Here is a 6,000-nt window from a genome sequence, read left to right on the forward strand (position 1 = left end):
AGAGTGCTAAGTCAAGAAATTTTTGCCACAGATTTCAATGGAACCAGTATATCATCCTTAAAATCTACTGCTATCACTGAAAATATCAACCTTATCTAAGTCACAGACAGTTTTCTCAATATATTATTTACCATTTACTGTAAATTTTGGAAATGTAATGTATAGTTTTGTTTGTAACACTGGAAGATGAATAGTCATTACTGTCTATCACTGAGTACCCAAGTGGCATATAAGCAATTCTCATAGTTTCATTTTGGTGCGTTCCAAATATCATTAGGCGATAGTCATACTCTCTAGGTATATACAGAAAGGAATAATGGCATGGTTATGCCTGCAAATCTCTGCACTTTTATTTCCCTGTTTTTCAGAGTTTATCAATGAACTTGAATGCTCTCTTAATGTTTAAGGGAATATATTTCCGTATTAACATGATAAAAAAAAGTGGGGGGGTTTTGCCCACTAAACTGAGTATCAACTTAAGAGATATGTGATTAATATGATTTAGAGTTTTTACTAGATGAACGAACGAAACCACAGAAATTCAAAATATCACTAAAAAAATTCACATTTCACCATACTTGTTATGATGTATAAATTGTAAATTTTCTTACTGATTAGTGTAAGTATAAATATGTAGAAATCTTTTTTTTTTAATTTGGCATTTCAAAGTCATTCATTCTTGATGTTAATGTGTCATCATGTATTACTATTGAGATTAGAGTATAATTATGAATAAGCAAGATGATTTGGTTGAGTTAGGTTTTTCTTCATTTATTTCTTCTTCTTTAGACTTCATTGATTCATTTTGTACAACGTCTCCATACTCAAAATCTACACTGCATCGTTATATATGCATTTTTGATGCAGAAAATTCAGTAGCATTTGAAAGACTGGACCACGACTAGGCTTACCTGAGTCATATTCTCAGTTTTGCCTCTGACCTACTGTACAACTCCAAGAAAATTATACATCTCAGTCTGTCTTCTTTTCTTCCTTTTGCCTTTAATCTGTCTTGTCTTTTTAAACTATTTTGACAGAAGTGTGATCTTTTTAGTATTCATGGATGCATTACGGTCTTGCTTAGGGCCATAGTGCATTGTTTCATCACAAGATAAATAATAATTTTGAATAAAGTATCAGAAGATAGCATATCTTTAGTTGTGTGAATAAAAATTTAAATTTAAAAAGTTTTAATACAGGTTCGGACTTCAGGTTTAGGTGAAATTTTACAGTAAACAGTGAATATAGCAGTATTTTTTTAGCATTTAGTCAAGTGTAGAAGTACATACATGTTTTTTATGAGTTTGTGTAACCACTATTGTATCACTTTCTTTTAGGAAGCCGTGCCATTTCTCTCAGCACTAAAACTGAATGCTTCCCTAATGCTCCTCTGCCAATTCTCATCAAACATGGTCTGGTCCTCAACATTGCATGGTTTCAAAATCAGCTGAAAAAAACTGACAGCATTTCACACCTTCCAAGCAGTCGCATCTGAGCCATAATAGCTGTAAAGTAAAACTTCAAGGAGCATCCTAAGAGAATCCTGAGAATGGATCCATGATCTTTTGCATCTCTTTTAAAAAAAGAACCTTCTATTCCTTCTGATTCTCACAAAGTCTAGTGGAGTGAGCTTAAAAGTATGTGTAAATATAGCAAGAAATGAAAATACCGTGGTATGTTTGGATGGGTATCTTAAATATGGCAACAGCTGTCAGAAGGCATGGGACAAGACTGCCAGTTTTCTGCTTGCAAATGTATGCATGCATTAGGATTTTTTTGGCTGGTTCTAATTTTAACTCAGTTTCCTGCTGTTGAAGGAGTTAAAAATTAAACATTTCTATTTATGCAAGGATCATCTATTGAGAAACTGAAGCTTTTATTATGTTTTACATTATAGTCAATAAGCTCGTTTGGGGAGTTAAAGAATTTGCATGTTACAGTATGTATGGTTGAAGTCTCCTCCATCCAATTATTACATTTGTGGGAGGGGACATTGTTTTGTTTAATATAGCAGGAGATTAGCTTTAAATTAGATTTAGTTTAATGAAAGTCAGTTAATAGAAGTCAGCCATATAGACAGGGATTTTGTGTTTAATTGGTAGGCTAGTATTGGAAGACAGCACTTGTTGTTATAGCATGTATTTTTTGGATGTTGAAATAATAATAATCATCTGTCACACCAAAATGTCAAACTATAGCAGGTGTGCCATGAAAGTATTCATAAAATGAGAGCTGTTACTAATTTTTTATAGTAATGGATTATTTTCAAGGGTCAAGCTTCATGGTAACCTAATCCTTTCATTCAACAGGCCTTCTTTTCATTCATTTCACTCTCTCCTTCTCACTATAGTATTTTCTGTAAACCTGCTTTTTCCACACAAAATATAAAAATGATTTCATAACTTTTTTCAAAATACCTCTGATTTAAATCCTCAATTTAGGCACACACCTAGGAAATTATTATTTTTCTGCCCTTATTGTTGTTCACAGTTTTTTTAACTGCAGTTTGTCACACCATATCCTAAAATGTCATTTGTTCTGCAGGCATTTTTTTACCTAAAATAGTGTTCACTTCTGTGAGTAAATCCATAACTTCTACTGAAAGTCGCATTCAACAGGCTCAAATCTGTCAGTTGTGAACTCCGGCAAATATTCTTTGAAGTACCCTATGTGCCTTGACAAAAGCAAAGCAATCAGCAAAACAAATGCAAGTTTGCAATAAATATTACACATCTTTCCACACATGGTTTTGTATGGCAATGGAAATGATGAGACAGTATTCATATTCCATAATGGAAAAAAACTTTTGCTTTGAAACACCCAATAGAAGGCTGAACCTGCACAAGAATAGTTAGAACCAGAATAGGCAGCCAAGACAATAAGATGCTTCCGCCAAACCCATAAGATTATTCATGTGTGCAAAAATCATCACTGACAATTGTCAAATCTGAACCAAATAAGTGAATAAATCACATGAATGATTTTTTTTTATGTGGTAAAGACCACCTTTTGATTGCTGATATAGGAGAAAAATATGCAGCTGTACAAAATATGTACCTGTACAATTATTCAACTACATACGTTAAAGGATATATACAAATAAAATTAGTTTTGAATAGTTTCTTTGGATACTTTCATACATTTAAGAAATGACAAAATACTATTTTTCACTACATTTGCATGAAGAGATGTGTGCTTCTTTGTATATAATTTGTAAATAAGAAAAATCCATTGTGCATTTCAGTATGTGGCAAGATATTTTTAGAACATGTGGAGATTTAACTTTTCATTAATAACAGTTATTTAAAATGCTATGTTCAAATATTTTGCCAGCATCTGCCACAGTAAGTATGTTTTCCCATTGGAATTTACACTTTGTATAATTTTTTTTGTCCGGCAACTCTAGATAAAAGCACTCATTCTTTAAATGAGTGACATACAGCTTGAAAGCAAATTGGGAGGAAAAATGAAGAGTGCTTTTTAAATATATATGTATATTGTGTATATACTTTTTTCGTTAATTTAACCAAATTGGTCTTTTTTATATTGCCTGTGGCAAGCAATGTTGTATATGCCAATAGAAAACATACACTACCACCACATTTACACTGTCTGCATATCACTTCTAGGGGCTTACAGTGCTGTTTTAAATGCTCCTTTAAAGAATCTAAATTAAAGTCATGTATAAATCATCTTGTAATACTTTTTCTACTTGTGAATAAAATGTTACATGAATTGCTCTTGGTTTGTTGATTTCGAGTTAATAATAATCTATACAAAGATAGTGATCAGGTCTTTAAATGTTTTTAGCAGAATTCCCTATTGATCTAATTACAGACCACTGTATTAAAACTGCTATGATTTGGTACATCTTTGTTTTGAGATGCATGCTGTTTAACGGTAGCATCATTCCCCAAGCTGGAGGACGTTGAAGAAGCAATAAGTTAACAGCAATCCTTAACATCATGGTACTTCAAAATCTTTCCAAAATTTTTTTCTCAATGAAAAAAAAAATCTGATGAGCAACACAAATTGCTTTCTATATAATCTTTTTGAAAAGAAACCCAAGTACTCCACGTGCTAGACTGCTTCAGAGAAGATATGTAAATGATGAGAGTAGCTGCATTTTTGAGAACAGAAAAGGATGTACTAATCATTGCACTCGACTAGTACAGAAACAGAACATGCAGTGTTGCAGTGCAGCAGCTAAGAGTGATTTCAAGCCTTGGCTGAAGAAATGGAGAATTAGAGAATATCAGTAGAAAGCACTGATGACCCATGACTAGTGAGGCCATTCTTAGAATGTTGTCCAGAAGGTTTATATGTTGAAAAAGTGTTGCAGAAATGGAATGCTGTTGAAGTGGAAAACTATACAAATTCAAATTATTAAGAAAGGGATGACATGGCTGAATTGACAGAGCACTGGACTGAGAAGAAAGAGAAACACGTGATTTGATAATTGTGTATGACTAAGTGATTCCTTATGGTAAAGACATAAGAAGCAGTGACTGGAAGCTGAATCTCAATAATGACATTAGGTAATATAAAAACAGGTTGTTTGTGGTAGAAAATTTGTAGCATTTTTGTTTTTTAATGGGAAATCTCAAGATAAATTGAAAGATGCTCTATCCCTGTCTCTCAGAAGGACCTACTTTATGCTAGCAAATTCAGGTTAGTTCTTTTCCATGTATTGCTGTTACTTTCTCCAGTCTTTTACGTAAATAATTTAGAGCTTACCTAGGGAACACCTACCTGAAATAGCAAGGGCTCCTTATAATACTGTGCCCACATACTGTGCTCCTGACTAGTCTGCCACTTGTCTTCTGCTGAGGCTGTCAAAAAAGTCAGTCCACTTCATCAACTCACCCAATCATCCTTCTAGTACAGGTAAAAGACATGCCAGGAAAAAAAAACAGTTTTACGGATAGTGCCTTATAAAGCCTAATTTATTTAGCTTTCAAAAGATGTTGTTCATATTATGTCTTAAGCTTCGTGGAAGGAATAGTCATGGCACAGATAAGAAGCACAGAATCACAGAATGACTGAGGTTGGAAGGGACCTCTGGAGATCATCTAGTCCAACACTGCTGCTCAAGCAGGGTCATCTAGCATATGTTGCACAGGATCGTGTCCAGGCGGGTTTTGAACATCAAGGAAGGAGACTCCACAACCTCTCTGGGCAACCTGTTCCAGGGCTCTGTCACCCTCACAGGAAAGAAGTTTTTCTCATGTTCAGATGGAACTGCCTGTGTTTCAGTTTGTGCCCGTTGCCTCGCATCCTGTCACTGGGCACCACTGAGAAGAGTCTGGTCCCATCCTCTCGACACCCTCCCTTCAGATACTTGTACACATTGATAAGATCTCCTCTCAGCCTTCTCTTCTCCAAGCTAAACAGGCCCAGCTCTCTCAGCCTTTCCTCATAAGAGAGATGCTCCAGTCCCCTAATCATCTTTGTAGCCCTCTGCTGGACTTGCTCCAGTAGTGCCACATCCCTCTTGTACTGGGGAGCCCAGAACTGGACGCAGTACTCCAGATGGGGCCTCACCAGGGCTGAGTAGAGGGGGAGGATCACCTCCCTCGACCTGCTGGCAACACTCTTCCTAATGCACCCCAGGATACCATTGGCCTTCTTGACCACAAGGGCACATTGCTGCCTTATGGTCAACTTGGTGTCCACCAGCACTCCCAGGTCCTTCTCCGCAGAGCTGCTTTCCAGCAGGTCAACCCCCAACCTGTACTGGTGCATGGGGTTATTCCTCCCTAGGTGCAGGACCCTGCACTCGCCTTTGTTGAACTTCATGAGGTTCCTCTCTGCCCACCTCTCCAGCCCGTCCAGGTCCCTCTGAACGGCAGCACAGCCCTCTGATGTATCAGCCACTCCTCCCAGTTTTGTGTCATCAGCAAACTTGCTGAGGGTGCACTCTGTTCCTTCATCCAGGTCATTGATGAAGAAGGTGAACAGGACTGGACCCAGTACTGACCCCTGGGGGACAAAAAAAAA

General features: G+C 36.5%; 1 protein-coding gene across 2 annotated transcripts in view; it reads left to right on the plus strand.

Moving 5' to 3' along the window:
- TNFRSF19 (TNF receptor superfamily member 19) overlaps nucleotides 1-3,737 on the plus strand; it is a 63,051-nt gene extending 59,314 nt beyond the window's left edge. For both annotated transcript variants that reach the window (XM_013962155.2, XM_067289653.1), the window contains one exon: nucleotides 1,338-3,737. The gene's annotated coding sequence lies outside the window, so the exon portion shown is untranslated. The remainder of the gene's footprint in view (nucleotides 1-1,337) is intronic.
- Nucleotides 3,738-6,000: the final 2,263 nt, after the last annotated feature.

This window comes from Apteryx mantelli, chromosome 1 (genome assembly GCF_036417845.1).
Source record: "Apteryx mantelli isolate bAptMan1 chromosome 1, bAptMan1.hap1, whole genome shotgun sequence".
Taxonomy (NCBI): domain Eukaryota; kingdom Metazoa; phylum Chordata; class Aves; order Apterygiformes; family Apterygidae; genus Apteryx; species Apteryx mantelli.